This window comes from Pelophylax lessonae (assembly GCF_965119305.1).
Source record: "Pelophylax lessonae genome assembly, chromosome: 1".
NCBI classification, from domain to species: Eukaryota; Metazoa; Chordata; class Amphibia; order Anura; family Ranidae; genus Pelophylax; species Pelophylax lessonae.
The window spans coordinates 352,805,568-352,820,001 of NC_138768.1; the positions used below are offsets into that span (position 1 = coordinate 352,805,568).

The window sequence follows — 14,434 nt, forward strand, 5'->3', positions numbered from 1 at the left end:
TGAAAAATGAGTACAGGCAGTCCCCGGGTTACAAACAAGATAGGGAGGTCTTGTAGGTTTGTTCTTAAGTCGGATTTGTTTTTAAGTCTGAACAGATACATTTTTTTTTTAAGTGTAGCTCCATCCACAAGTTTAATTTTTTTGTTTTTTTTGGATAGCATAGGGAAGGGTTATCACCCCTGTACCATTTGTTTTGCTCTCTGTACCCCTGTTCAGAAGATTTCCCCTCGCTTTCTGTCCCTATGACAACTGTATTTTGAAAATGTTGGGTTGTTGTGGAAACAAGGATTGGTGATAAAGACATAGAGACACTTTTTCCCATGAGAACTCTTATAGGTGTTAATTTCTCTTCCTAAAGGCCTGTACACACGTGACATAAATCGGACAAAATATCCTCCGATTTTTCTCTCTCTTGCTCAGCATTCATAACCGTTTTTAGTTGACAGTGCATAAATGTTCACAAAATTTTTCATCCGATTTTTTGGGACATTTGTTCCTAGACTTCCGAGTCGTCAGCAACTTCAGATCATGCGCGGTCTTTCGTATCCGATTTTTCACAGACGTACTGCATACACATTAAACTAAAATTGGTCGTCTGGGGGGGGCGTGGCCGGGATGTGAAGCGGAGCGGTCGCACTGTGCTTGAGCTCCGGTCCTCAGTGATCTTTATCTTCTTCCAGCCTCTCTTTTTCCAGCTCCGGCACCCCACTTACCTGCACCCTGGGTTCCAGAAGACGGGGGACATCCACGCGGCTTCCTCCGCTGTCTCCGGGGAAGCTCCGCTCCGGTAAGAACTGCGGTGCTTCGGGTCCTGTCTCCAGCGCGGCCATCTTGCCCACGAGGTCCTCCATCTCCAGGATGGCAGCTGGCTCTCAGCAGGCTCCTAGCTCAGGGGCGAGCAAGGATCCGTCCCCATCCGACATTCTGGAGGCCATTAAAGCCTGCAAAGACACACTAATGCCCCGTACACACGTGCAGATTATCTGCAGACTTTTGTCTGCAGACTTACCTTTTCTATGTAGTGCAAGGGCCTGCCGGATTGCATACAAATTGAAAGTGTTTAGGTTTGACCTCATATTATATGGTTTTGGTAAGTCTGCAGACAAAAGTCTGCAGATAATCTGCACGTGTGTATGGGGCATTACAGTCAAGACGGACTACATGGCGACGGATATCAGCTTGATCCGCCACGACTTAGATAAATTTCGGTCCAGAATGTCGGAGGCGGAGGACCGTATCTCCCAGTTAGAGGATTCGACCCGGGCGGACTCCAGGGATCTTCATGCCCTCCAAATGCAGGTCCGGGCATTGCAGGATCGGGCGGAGGACACCGAAAATCGGCTGCGGAGGAATAACATCCGGATCCTGGGCCTACCACAGCGGGCGGAGGGCTCCCGCCCTGCGGAGTTCGCTGAGCAGTTTCTCACCTCCTTGCTGGATTTGGGGGATATGCCTCCGACGTTCGTGGTGGAGCGTGCACATCGGGTTCCCCCGGCGCCCCCGATCCCGGGAGCCCCCCCCCGCCCGTTTCTGCTCCGACTTCTGAATTACCGGGACCGAGACCGCATCCTCTCCGCTGCCAGGACGAAGCCGGATCTCCGCTTTGAAAATGCCAAGGTCATGTTGTTTCCCGACTATTCCCCGGAGGTCCAGCGAAGACGGCGTATGTTTACAGACATCCGCAGGCGGCTGCGGGAGAAGGGGATCAAGTTTAGCCTGCTTTACCCTAGCCGATTGCGGGTGATAGATGGAGATCGCACGCGCTTTTTTGAGGATCCGGAGGTGGCGGCTGCCTGGCTTGACCTCCCTGCTTGATCTCCCCCGGGAGTCCTGTACCCGGTCGCGGTGCTCCTGATCCCCTGGATGCCTACACCTGCAGGTTTGACCACCTTTCTCCTTTTTGTTACCCGGGCTTGTGACTGTCCCCCCCCCCCTTTTGATCCTTCCCCATGTCCCGGACTGAGACTGGTCGTCGATTGCTCCTACATCCGCAAATCTCCTTGAACTGGCACGGTCCCCCCCCCCCCTTCCCACTTCCTCCCCCCTGTTGGTCGGTGCCGGCCGTTTCTTTTTTTTGCCCTATAGCACGGGATCCTGTCTTGCTACGGATCGGAGCCCTGCCAAGGACTGACGTCGGGAAGACTCACCGAGAGTGCCGCTTCCCTCCTGGGATCTTTTTGAACTGACGTTGTTGGGGGTCCCCTTGGTGGACTGTCGCAGACTGACCCCCCTCAGAACTCTGGCCGGGCCTCTGCTCCCGCTCCCACGAGGGGCTTGGCTGGTTGATGGCTGAGCCTGCTCGCACCATTTTCTCTTGTTCAGGGTTCAAACTGTCCCCTGTCCCCCCCACTGTTAGGAGGGGGCTGGGGTACAGTAGGGTAAAGATGCTATGTTGGGGTGTTTTGTTCTCCCCCCTGGAGAACTGCTTGTTTTTGTCTTTTCTTTATTCTTTTTTTTTCTTTCTGTTTTGTATGTGTTTATCTGGTACATGGTCTGCTAGGCCTTGCTGCTCCCTGGGTGCCTATCCTGATTGGGTTCCCTCGGGGGTGCTCGCATTCCACGTGTTACATGATGGCGCCTTCTAGATTATCCACTTTCTCTGTGATTTCGTGGAATGTTAGGGGCCTTAATTCCAAATTCAAGAGGGCTCTCCTATTTCAATACCTGCAACGTTATAGCCCCTCCATTCTGATTCTGCAGGAGACTCATCTGGTGGGCAGCAAGCTTCTCTCACTAAAAAGGCCATGGGTACAAAAGTCCTTTCATGCCTCTTACTCTACGTATGCCAGAGGGGTCACCATTCTGATTCGGAAATCCTTGCCCTGCGAGGTGGAGGCGGTACATACCGACCCCTCTGGTAGGTATGTGGTATTGGTGCTCACGATGTGGAGACAGAGGTATGTGGTGGCGGGTATCTATGTGCCCCCGCCGTTTAAAGCTGAGGTCCTCTACACCGTCCTGGAGAGAGTGTTCAAATACTGTCCGGCCAAGGTGCTTCTCCTGGGGGATTTCAATGCCATCCTCTCCCCGGACCTGGATAGACCTGTGCCACCCAAGACCTTCTCCGGGGACCTTCTCCGTTGGGCTGAGGCCGCGGGGCTTCAGGAGGTTTGGAGTTGGAAGTACCCTCAGGAGCGAGCCTACTCCTGTTTTTCGGCCACTTACAAAACGGCGTCCAGGATTGACTATGGTTTCGCCAATCCGTCGATGTTGCTGGATGTGGAGGGGGTCTCTTACCTCCCCAGCGGCTTGTCGGACCATAGTCCCCTGCGGGTCGTCCTGCGGACGGGGTGTGCTCGTGACGGCTCCATGTGGCGTCTCGGCGCCCACTGGGTCGAGCACCCTGATATTGTGACTCAGACCCCGTCCGTGATTCGTGAGTATTGGGACATCAATGCGGATACGGCCTCTCCCGGGATGGTGTGGGATGCCTTCAAAGCAGTTACAAGAGGTCATTACATGTCGACCATCAAAGCTGTCAAGCTGCTCCAGGCGCTTACGGTGACGACCCTGGAGTCGGCGGCTGAGGAGGCCTCCGACCGTTACGTTCGGGACCCCTCGGCAGTCAACTTTGAGGGGTTGCAGGCAGCCAAACGGGACCTGCATCTCCACTTGGCTGAGGTCGCCAGGCTGTCCATGTATCGTGCTAAACAGAAGTTCTTTGAGCACGGGGACCGAAATGGGAGGCTGCTGGCCACCATGTCTCATCATGATACCCCCCTCACATTGGTGCCTGAACTTACCTCCCCTACGGGGGAGGCGATCACCTCTCCGACGGGGATACTGGAGGCGTTCCGGACTTTCTACTCACGGTTATAGGATACTACCCACCCGGCTGACCTCGGCCCGGAGGTCCTGCAGGGGCTCCTGGACCCCGTGGCTCTGGGCTGGCTGTCTGACTCGGAGCGTGTGGGTCTGGTTCGGCCGGTCACGGCGGAGGAGGTGGAGGTGGTGATTAGGTCCATTCCCAGGGGCAAAGCCCCAGGCCCTGACGGGTTACCTATTGAATTTTATGGGACTTACGTGGGGGTTCTGGCCCCTCTCTTGGCAGCCTTATATAATGACTGTCTGGAGATGGGCTCTTTGCCACCCTCTATGGCAGAAGCCCATGTCATCTTAATTCACAAAGCCCCTAAAGATCCTAAATTATGTGCTTCTTACCGACCGATCGCCTTACTTAATTGCGATCTAAAAATCCTCACCAAAATCCTAGCCTCCAGGCTTCGGCCTATCCTCCCCTCTGTGATTGACCAGGACCAGACTGGGTTTATGGCCCGTAGGTCTACGGACATTAATCTGCGCAGGTTGTTTACGAATCTACAGACGCAGCATCTGAACGCTGGCACGAGGGTGGTGGCATCTCTAGATATAGAGAAGGCATTCGACTCGGTGGAATGGCCCTTTCTGTGGGAAGTGCTGAGGAGAATGGGATTCCCCCTTCTGTTCATCCGGTGGCTACAAATTATATACCGTTCCCCCAGAGCGGCGATCCGTCTTGGGGGCCGGTTGTCTGCCCCCTTTTCACTGTACAGGGGCACGCGGCAGGGCTGCCCGCTCTCTCCGGCCTTGTTCGCCATCGCCATGGAACCTGTGGCTGAGGCACTTCGGACCTCTCCGGAGGTTCGGGGGTTGCGTGTGGCGTGGCTGGAGGAGAGGGTGGCTCTGTACGCAGATGACCTTCTGTTGTTCCTGCAGGACGCTGGTCCCTCCCTCCGGGGGGCCCTGGACATCCTGGATGGTTTTTCCAGGGTCACGGGCCTGCGGGTGAACTGGACCAAGTCTCAGCTGCTGGCGATCGATGGGGCTGCACGTGCTGCCGCCCCGTCGGATCTCGAGCTTCAGTGGGTTGATAGTTTTGTGTATTTGGGGGTGAGAGTTTCCAAAGATCCCACGGCCTTTATCTCACTGAATCTTGACCCTGTTGTGCGGGATATCAGGGCTAAACTGAAGGCATGGGAGAACCTCCCTCTGTCCCTGCAAGGGCGGGTGAACCTGGTGAAAATGAAAATCCTCCCCAAACTGACGTATCTCTTCCGCCACTCACCACAGTGGATCCCCAAAGCTTTTTTTTGCTAATCTCAATAAGCTCTTTTCCTCCTTCTTGTGGGGCTCCCGCCCTCCCAGGTACAAATTCTCCACGCTTATGAGACTTCAGTCTCAGGGGGGTCTCGCCTTCCCAGATTGCCACAAATATTTTTTGGCCTCCCAACTGGTCACTGCGGTGTGGTGGTTGTCTCCTGACGCCTCCAACTCCGCGGTGGTGACGGAGGCTGCGGTGCTGGGGTCAGTGGAGGCGTTGACACACTTGCTTTTCAGGGGTCTCCGGGCTCCATATCCTTTGACTTCCTCCATGCGGACGACGATTAGAGCCTGGCGCCAGGGCCTGGCCCTGGAGGCCTACCCCGACACCGCAGTCTCCCCCAATGCACCACTGTGGATCAATCCTACCTTACCTCACCTCTACTCTCTGCCGGATCCGGCCGCCTGGACCAAGTTTGGTATTAAAAGGGTCTCGGACCTGTCCTCAGACCTTTCCCTTCCCACATTCTCCCGCCTCCTTGAATCTCACGGGTTGCCCTCATCCCACTTGTTTCGCTACCTGCAGTTGTCCCATGCCTTCAGGGCCCAGTTTCCGCAGGGGGGGCGGTGCAGTCGGACTTGGAGCGGGTTCTCCGGTTTGACTGTTCTGACCGAGCGGCTTCCGTTCTGCATGCTCACCTCCTTCGGGTGTTCTCTCCGGAGCTCACGGGTCTCCGGGAGCGGTGGACCCAGGATGTTCCGGAGTTGGATGCGGAGGACTGGCAGCAGATGTGGGATTCCCCGTTCAAGATCTTGATCTCACTCAGGGACCGTATGGTACAATATAAGATTGCACATCGGGCGTATCTTACCCCTCATCGCCTGCATAAGATTCATGGCTCTAACTCCCCGGAGTGCTGGCGCTGTGGCAGCACCCCTGGGGACTTTATTCACATCTTTTGGACATGCCCGGCCCTGGCGGACTATTGGTCGCGGGTGTTCGCAGCGGCCAGAGAAATATTGCAGATATCGATCAACCCCACTCCGCGGTTGGCCCTCCTGGGCCTGCTGGATGATCTGCTACCCCGGGTGGCGGACCGCACTCTCCTGGGTCTCATACTATTCTACGCCAGGAAAAATGTTGTTCTTCACTGGAGACAGCGGTCCCCCCCCCCCGCTTCGGCGGTGGAGGGCGCTGGTGGATTCAGTTATACCATTGTATAAGGATACGTATACTCACAGAGGTTGCCCCAAGAAGCATGATAGGGTCTGGGCCAAGTGGCTGGCGGACTCCGCAATCCCGATCCTTGCTGAATGCCTGGGTGGGGATGCCCCGGCCGATGGCTAGTTGCCAGGGGGACACGGCGGGGTCCCCTCGTTTGGAGCATGGTGGGTCCCCTGTATTGGTGTATAATTTGTTGTACCTTAACGTGTATTACGTTATGACTGCTGTTTCGGTGATTGCTTTGCCCCTGCGTGGGCGCCCCCCTCTGAATGTATTTCTGTTTCCAGCGCATGCCGTGTGTGGCGAGGCTGGTTGGTGGACCTATTGTACCAGTGTTTGTCTATGTGTTGTTAACTTGTTTAAAACAATAAAAAGATTTTCAAAAAAAAAAAAAAAAAATTGGTCGTCTGGGGACGGACGATAAAAATGTTGGTGTTTGTCCCTCCGCTTTTTTTCGTTGAAAATGTCAGCATCGGCTGCTGAAAGTTGTGTACACACTAGCCGAAAATCGTACGATTTTACCTTGGACAGGAGTTTTCGGCAGATTTTCTACTAGTGTGTACACCACTTAAGGCTAGATTTCTACTCACTTCCTGTTGTCTCTCTTTGTTTTTAAGTCAGATGTTTGTAACCCGGGGACCACCTGCAATTCCCTGTCTAATCCTAGTTGTATTTGAACCACAGGGGGGAATTTGCTAAAACTGGAAAAGCTGTGCATGTCAACCAAGCAGCTTCTATTGTCAGCTTGTTCAATCAAGCTTTGTGGGTAGGTTCATGGTAGCCTGCAGGCTAGTGTCAGTATCGGCCCTGGTAGGGAGTGGTGCAATACACATTTTTTAACTTTATTCGAAGCATCAAAAAACAGACACTTCATTTACATCTCTGCACAGTAGGGCGGTGAGTTTCAGTGAGGTGGTGCTATCCACTGTGCTGTGGAAAAATACAGACATGCTGCATTTGTCCAAACTGTACATCACACCAGCATCATGATGTGGACAGGGCACATCTAAAACAATTGTGCCAATATGTGACCTAGGAGTGAACTACAATTATCCAATGTGAACAAGCCCTAAATAACTGATCAGTTGCCATAAACAGCTGCTCCAGATCACTTATGCAGGCCATACACACTTTGGTAAATTATCAATTTCCTTTCTGATCGGAAAATTCACAATGCAATTCAATGTCTCTCCTGCAATAAAATACACCTGCCTGCCTGCTTGCGTAGCTCAGCTTACATTGCTGGTGCAGTCCCCCTGTGCTAGGATAAATCTCTCCTGCGCATGCATGAAGACATCCTGTGCTGGCCAAAGAAGATGGCTGAAGACTGGCACACAGAAGAAGTTGGCGGTGCCACCAAGAAACAGGGACTATTGAAGAAAAGGTATGCTTAGCTCTGCTTTAACTACTTTTCACCTGCCCACAGTAGTTTGACTGTGGGCTAGCGGCACAGGCAGGCCAGACCACGTACCTGTATGTCGCCAGCTTACGCCCAGGTGCCTATCCCCTACTGACCCGTGTTGTGAATCAACACAGCACGTGTTTGGCAGATGATTTCAGCCAATGATTTTGGTTGGTCAGCTAATCAGCTGTGTGCAATCACACACAGAGTTTGGTGCTTACAAAAATACAGAACTCTGTGTACTGGGAACAGCGATCTGGCTGTTGCAGGAATAAGAGAAAAAAAGCCAGATAGTAAAGTAAATGCAGCACACATTACATATTGTTAGGCACAAAATTAATTCCTTGATTGCCCCTAGATGTTAACCCCTTCCCAAACAGTGTCAATGTACAGTTTTATCACTGATCACATATTAGTGTCACTAGCGATGTCAGTTGGTGACCCTCACAGATAGTGTGTGTTAGCTCCAGATTACCTGCCACCCTATCATAATCCCACTATAAATGATTGATCACGTCATTACAGTACAGGGTCTATAGCTGCATAAATTCAGTATATATACACCTTAGTTTGTAGACGTCATAACTTTTGCACAAATCAATATACACTAATTTGGACTTTTTTTTTTGTACCAAAGACATGTAACAATACATTTTGGCATAAATTTATGAGAAATTTTGATTACTTTTTACCTGATCTGTTTTATAACAGAAGGTAGAAATTGTTTTGTTTTTCAAAATGGTTTGTCTTCTTTAGTTTATATAATAAAATCCCAGAGGTGAATATGCAGAGTGATCCCGCATCGCATCTGCACCTCTGGCAGTTGACACTGCCATATGCGATACGCAGGGGGTGTCAATTAAAAGTTAACGACACCCCCAGTTGCGATCGCACATCGCAGTGCGATCTGCAAGTTCGCACAGAATCAGATCGCACTAGTGTGAACCACTATGCGATCCGATTCTGCTGCGGATAAAAAAAAAAGTCCTTATGTGCGTGTTTATTGCGGATGCAGTGCAAATTCAGCCATACAAAGTGTATGGCTGAAATTCGCACCGCACAGAGATCGCATGTAATTTAGGAGCAGTGAGCTTCGAATTACATGCAATCTCCGCAATCGCACAAATGTGAACCGGCACTTAAAGTTGCGCAGTGCACAATAAAAAAAATGGCCTGGTCATGAACAGGGTAAAACCTTCCGGAGGCAAAGTGGTTAAGATTTATTTGCAAGTTAAAGTAGAAGTATTATCAAAACTTTTTTTTTTTCATTTTGGATAGAGCGAGGAAGGTTATAACCCGTCAATTTCCCCCCCCCCCCCCCCCTTTGTGTCCAATTGCAGAGATTTCCCTTCACTTCCTGTCCCATAGCCAAACAGGAAGTATGAGGAAATACCTGCAAATTAAGAGAACTCCTTGGGGACACCATTGGAAGATTTCACCTCTATTACTTTTTTGGGGAAACCCCAAAATTTAGGATTTTCCTTTACTTTCAATGATAATGGTAAACAGGACAAATAGACAAGGTGAATCTCCATAATGGGGAAACCCATAGCAATAAAAACTGACAGGGGTTCTAATCCATCTTCAATCTTTCCAAAACGATAAAAAGGTTTGCCTTTAGTTATACTTTAACCCATTGCATTTCTGTTTCTACCAAGCAATCCTATTGATCAAAATGCAAAAGTATTAAAGAGGTTGTAAACCTAAAAATAAATAAAAACATGAAAAGACAAAGGTATAATGAGCTAGTGTGCATCGCCTACTAGCTCATTATGAAATACTTACCTTAGAAAGAAGCCCCTCCAGCGGCGCCTGCTCACCGCTGAGACTCCCGTCTTCTGGCTGTCTGATTGGCCAGAGCCACGACAACGTCACTCCTGCGCATACGCAGGGGAGCCGCCGTTCACGGCACAGAGCTTTGAAGGAACAGCACTGATGGCCGTTCTTTTAAAGAGGAAGTAAACCCTCCTCTGTAACTTGTACCTATAGGTAAGCCTATGATAAGGCTTACCTATAGATACTGTAAATATCTCCTAAACATGTACCGTTTAGGAGATATTTACCTTACATGCAGCCAGTGACGTCACTGGCGCATGCGCTCTGAAGGAACGGCCGCTCTTGCCGTGACTGTCGGCGCGTGCGCGGGAGTGACGTCACCGCGGCTCCAGCCAATCAGATGGCCGGATGCCTCGATCCTGGAAGACGGGCGACTGGACATGTCGCCCGTCATAGAGGTGAGTGAGCGGCACTGCGGGGGCTCGTTCTAAGGTAAGTATTGCATAATGAGCTAATATGCGATGCATACTAGATCATTATGTCTTTCTCTTGCAGGGTGAAAAAAAAAAAATATGCGAGTTTACAACCTCTTTAAGAGCGCATGTGCCAGTGATGTCATTGGCTGAATGTAAAGTAAATATCTTCTAAATGGTACATGTTTAGGAGATATTTAGAGAACCTATAGGTAGGCCTTATCATAAGCTTACCTATAGGTAAAAGTTGCAGAGGGAAGTTTATTTCCTCTTTGATGAAGAAAGTATCTTGGGGCTACCGACTGATGCAAAACAACTGACAACACTACACCATGAGCAATTGACTCAGTTTGATCGAACCTGATGATTACAATTCAGTCTAAATTGATCAGAAGACAACCTATGGCTATTTATCATTTGCAAAGTTGATCACTTTGTTCAAAATCACACATCAACAAAAAATGTTTAAATCACACATCATAAAAAAAAAAAAAAAAAAAAGTTCAACTCACATATTAATCAGATTAAAAAAAAAAAAAAGCTTCAAATCGCACATTGCTCAGATAGTTAGAAAAAGTGTTCATCTCGAATATCAATCAGAAAAAAAAATGCTTAGCTCACACATCAAAGAGATAAAAAAAAAAGTTCAACACACATCAATCAGACACAAAAACACACATCAATGGAATAGCGTGTGGTGACCATTAGTAAATTCCCTCTATAACAAGTTTTGAATTCTTCAAAGACTATGTGACTGCTTCCATACCTTTCCTTACAGAGTGCACAAGGCTGGGTTCACGTGTGCACTGCGTTCTTGGCGTGCTGCGTTTTACACGTGCTCCCATAGAACTGTGAGTTTTCATGCAAGGGAGTCACAGTCCTGCATGTTGCAACTTTGACGTGCTTTCATAAAAACACGTTCTAGAAGAGGTCAATGGGAATGCACCTCACCAAAAACACAGCGCACACATATGAACACAGCCTGACCCCTGGGTTCACATCTATGGGGGTGGTTGCAGATGTGTGAATTGCAGCATGTCCCGCACCCAAAACAAGTTGTTTAAAAACGCACAGGGCTACCATTCATTCTGAATTGCAGCCCCACGCATCTAAAAATGCAGCACGTTTGCAGGAACCACAGGGGAATCGCAGGATACAAAAGCTTCCTGCGATTTCTTGGTTTATGCATTTTTAGAATGGTGCAGGAACCTTTTTTTTGTGGAAAACGTGGGCTGCCTTGCCTGCGCAAACATGGCCCGCAAACCTGCAAATGTGAACTAGGCCTAATGCCTGGAACATGAAATGAGATTATCAGACAAATTATTTTATTTTTTTTGCATGCTAGTCTCATATCGAAAATTAACTCATAACTAAAAATTAAGAAAATTCTCGTATAATAAAATGAATAAAGTGATGTAATGGGTTGTAGTGTATTTGTATTGTACTTTCAGACAACTGTACTGATTAAATGAAACACGTACGAACCTGTTATTGCACGAGAAACATTTTCGTGCTTATCCCACCTGATAATATCTAATGAACAGTCGTTATCGGCTCTCGAAGGCTCTGTACTAATGATCAGATTATTGAACGATCGCTTTGAAAGCGGTATTTTTCCTACGATCATCTGATTGGGTGTACGGGCTAAAAGACTAGGTTCACACCTATGAGGGATACTTTTTCTTGTGCGGCGTTTGACATGCATTTTCGGGAGGTGTCTGTTGTCACGTGGGAGATACCAGCAAGAATGCAAGCACTGCATTTTTGATGCGTTTCAATTAAAGTCTATGGAATCAAAAACGCAAAATGTGGGCAGAAAAGTCCCTGCGCCTGGGTTCACACTATTGCGATGCGGGAACTAGCATGATTCTAGTGTGGGTTCCCACATCGCATCTCCCCTGGAGGCAGTTCACACTGCCCTCTGCGGGTGCCAATACAAAGTTAACAACACCCCCAGATCGTTTTGCAGATTGCAGTGCAAACTGTGAATTTGGACAGGAATCGGATCACATGCAATCCAATTCCAGTGGGGAAAAAAAAAAAAAAAAAAAAGGTCCTGCTCCTTTTTGTGTAACTCCAATGCAAGTTTAGCAATACAACAGTATGTTTGAATTTGCATTGCACAGACATGGAATGTGATCTGCACAGCAACGTGGTGCGAATCACATGCAATGTCTGTGTTTACAATAGTGTGAATCTTTCCAATTAAAAACGCACCGGTATAAAACACAGATGTGAACATGACCCATAGGAAACCATGTTAAATGGACTGTAGTGCGTTTCTGTAAAACACGCGGCTATGAACCAGGCCAAAGAGCTTTCAATGGGCACGTTTCTGTAAAACGAACGGGTATGAACCAGGCTGAAGTGCTTTCAAAAGCACATTGAAAGCACTTCGGCCTGATTCATACCCGTGCGCTTTACAGAAACGTGCCCATTGAAAGCTCTTTGGCCTGGTTCATAGCCGTGTGTTTTACAGAAACGCGCCCATTGAAAGCACTTCAGCCTGATTCATACACGTGCGCTTTACAGAAACGCGCCCATTGAAAGCACTTTGGCCTGGTTCATGGGCGCGTTTCTGTAAAACGCACGGGTATGAACCGGGCCGAAGTGCATTCAATGGGTGCGTTTCTGTAAAACACGCGGCTATGAACCAGGCCGAAGTGCTTTCAATGGGCGCGTTTCTGTAAAATGCACGGCTATGAACCAGGCCAAAGTGCTTTCAATTGGCGCTTTTCTGTAAAGCACACGGGTATGAACCAGGCCGAAGTGCTTTCAATGGGTGCGTTTCTGTAAAACACACGGCTATGAACCAGGCTGAAGTGCTTTCAATGGGCGCGTTTCTGTAAAACACACGGCTATGAACCAGGCCGAAGTGCTTTCAATGGGCGCGTTTCTGTAAAACACACGGCTATGAACCAGGCCAAAGTGCTTTCAATTGGCGCTTTTCTGTAAAGCACACGGGTATGAACCAGGCCAAAGTGCTTTCAATTGGCTCTTTTCTGTAAAGCACACGGGTATGAACCAGGCCGAAGTGCTGTCAATGGGTGCGTTTCTGTAAAACACACGGCTATGAACCAGGCTGAAGTGCTTTCAATGGGCGCGTTTCTGTAAAACACACGGCTATGAACCAGGCCGAAGTGCTTTCAATGGGCGCGTTTCTGTAAAACACACGGCTATGAACCAGGCCAAAGTGCTTTCAATTGGCGCTTTTCTGTAAAGCACACGGGTATGAACCAGGCCAAAGTGCTTTCAATTGGCGCTTTTCTGTAAAGCACACGGGTATGAACCAGGCCGAAGTGCTTTCAATGGGTGCGTTTCTGTAAAACACACGGCTATGAACCAGGCTGAAGTGCTTTCAATGGGCGCGTTTCTGTAAAACGCACGGGTATGAACCAGGCCGAAGTGCTTTCAATGGACGCGTTTCTGTAAAACACACGGGTATGAACCAGGCCAAAGTGCTTTTAAATTGGCGCTTTTCTGTAAAGCACACGGGTATGAACCAGGCCGAAGTGCTTTCAATGGGTGCGTTTCTGTAAAACACACGGCTATGAACCAGGCTGAAGTGCTTTCAATGGGCGCGTTTCTGTAAAACGCACGGGTATGAACCAGGCCGAAGTGCTTTCAATGGACGCGTTTCTGTAAAACACACGGCTATGAACCAGGCCGAAGTGCTTTCAATGGGCGCGTTTCTGTAAAACGCACGGGTATGAACCAGGCTGAAGTGCTTTGAATGGGCATTTGTGGCACACAGGGATGAAGGATGGGGTTGCACAGGGGCCCTTTGGTGACTAGGTCCACCACTGCTTTATACATTATCATGCACTGATCCGAAACCCGCCTCGGCACAGAGAAGTGGGATTTTCCTAAGGCAGCCTCCATGTTTGTTGTATCTATGGAGGATCATACACACGTGTGTGTGTATAACCGGTGCCTGTATGCACCTCCCGACTATCTGAGCGCCGTGTGTACACAGTCGGTGTATTTACCGGTTTGCATACGGCCATTTAAAAAGACAAAGCATTTTCCATTTATTTAAAACGGTTTCTATGGGACACCCGACTCCCGCGCTACACTCACCCGCTGGCTCACACGAGGCGCCAACAGCCAGTCGGCATAAACTGATTGGTGTAGAAGCGCCTAGAGCGCGAGGCCAAGCCACGTTCATCGCGAGATTTCCAACCCCACCCCCCACACACTACGATCTGTTCTATTGTCCTAGCAACGGGCTCGTTTTCCCCCTGAACTAAACAACGGTAGCCGCGCGGTGCGCACCATGACCCAATAAAATATATGCCTCTCTTACTATATCCACATAAATCGAACTTTAGTCTCCTTCGTGTATTTATCTAACGCCCTTAGAAAAGCCGCCCCTTCCCCCCATGTTCTTTTATCACGCATCTGGGAAGCGGTGTTACGTAAAATCTTTTCATTTCCTCCACCTCGCCAGGCTTTTCCATTCAACCTAGCTTGATCCACACGGCTCCCTTTCGACTGAGTGGGCGTGGTTATCATTGATTGGCTTTGCGCTCGGCCAAT

The 14,434-nt window shown here is 49.3% G+C and overlaps 1 protein-coding gene across 3 annotated transcripts in view; it reads right to left on the reverse strand.

The window, feature by feature from the left end:
- RMI1 (RecQ mediated genome instability 1) overlaps positions 1 to 14,430 on the reverse strand; it is a 90,123-nt gene extending 75,693 nt beyond the window's left edge. The window contains exon 1 of one of the 3 annotated variants that reach the window (XM_082257393.1): positions 14,338 to 14,430. The gene's annotated coding sequence lies outside the window, so the exon portion shown is untranslated. Of the gene's footprint in view, positions 1 to 13,975; positions 14,081 to 14,201; positions 14,293 to 14,337 lie in introns of those variants that run through there. The other 2 variants (XM_082257392.1, XM_082257391.1) reach the window with 2 other exon arrangements.
- Between the last annotated feature and the right edge of the window lie 4 nt (positions 14,431 to 14,434).